The following is a 1,079-nucleotide window of genomic DNA, read 5'->3' on the forward strand; positions in this document are numbered from 1 at the left end:
GCCCGGTCGCCGCGGCGCTCGCTGGCTGCCGCGCACCATCGAGTGCGCATGCGCTCTCCTCGCGCCCGCACAATTGGGCGGCGTCCCTCCGCACCGCCCTCTACCGTCCGGGAGGACTGTTGGTACGGAACCCTCCGACTCCCGTGTTGTTCCAAAGGTCACAAAGAGGATCATCGAGATGAGAGGAAAGACTATATAGTCCGTCGTCTCCGAGGAGGTTGCTGCAATGCGTCTTCCGCGCTCACACGAGGCCGTTACGTGAGGAAACCTCCTACGCAGCACAGGCCGGATAAACAGAGGCCGGAGGCCTGGGGCGGAGGGAGGACGAGCGTTTGGGAAGGGAAAATGGGATGCTGTCATCAGTAACTCTTTTGATACTTCCTGTTTCTACAGCCTTAGCGTATACTGTCAAAGACTTTGGCTCTCTTCCAAGAGAACCCCACCTCAAAAAAACAAAACAAGCCCGGTGTAGGTGATCCCAGTACTCCGGTAGGTAGAGGCAGGCTGATCTCAGTGAGTTCGAGGCCAGTCTGGTCTACAAAGGGAATCCAGGACAGCCAAGGCTACACCGAAAAACTCTTGTCTCGAAGAGGAGAAGGAAAAAAAAAAAAAAAAGCCTCCAGAGATCGTGCCCTTCCCAGCTACCGCTGCCATATCCTGGAGAGCAAGGTGTTTTTGGATGGGTTGCTAAGAAAGCCAAGTTTGCTAACAGTGTTTTAACTATTTTACGAAACACTGCATTTCGAAACAAATGGAAGGAAATTTTACTTATTTTTCAGACTGTGTCTATGCCAAGAAGGAAAAATCTGCACCTTAGAAGCCTTAAGGTGACTGCCTGAGGTTGAATCTTATCTTTCCCTCAAGCTTATCAAGGTGCGTGGGTACATGTGTTTGTGAATCTATTTACGTGTTTCAGAAACCTCCAGAAATAACGGGGCTGGAGAGGTGGCTCTGCAGTTTAGATCCAGAGGACCCAGATTGGAGTCCCACCACCCACACCCACCATACAGCTCACAACTGTCATAACTCCAGTTCCGGGGAATCTGACGCCCTCTTCTGGCCTCTGCATACACGCGGTG

Source organism: Psammomys obesus, unplaced genomic scaffold (assembly GCF_907164565.1).
Source record: "Psammomys obesus unplaced genomic scaffold, mPsaObe1.curated_primary_1811, whole genome shotgun sequence".
NCBI classification, from domain to species: Eukaryota; Metazoa; Chordata; class Mammalia; order Rodentia; family Muridae; genus Psammomys; species Psammomys obesus.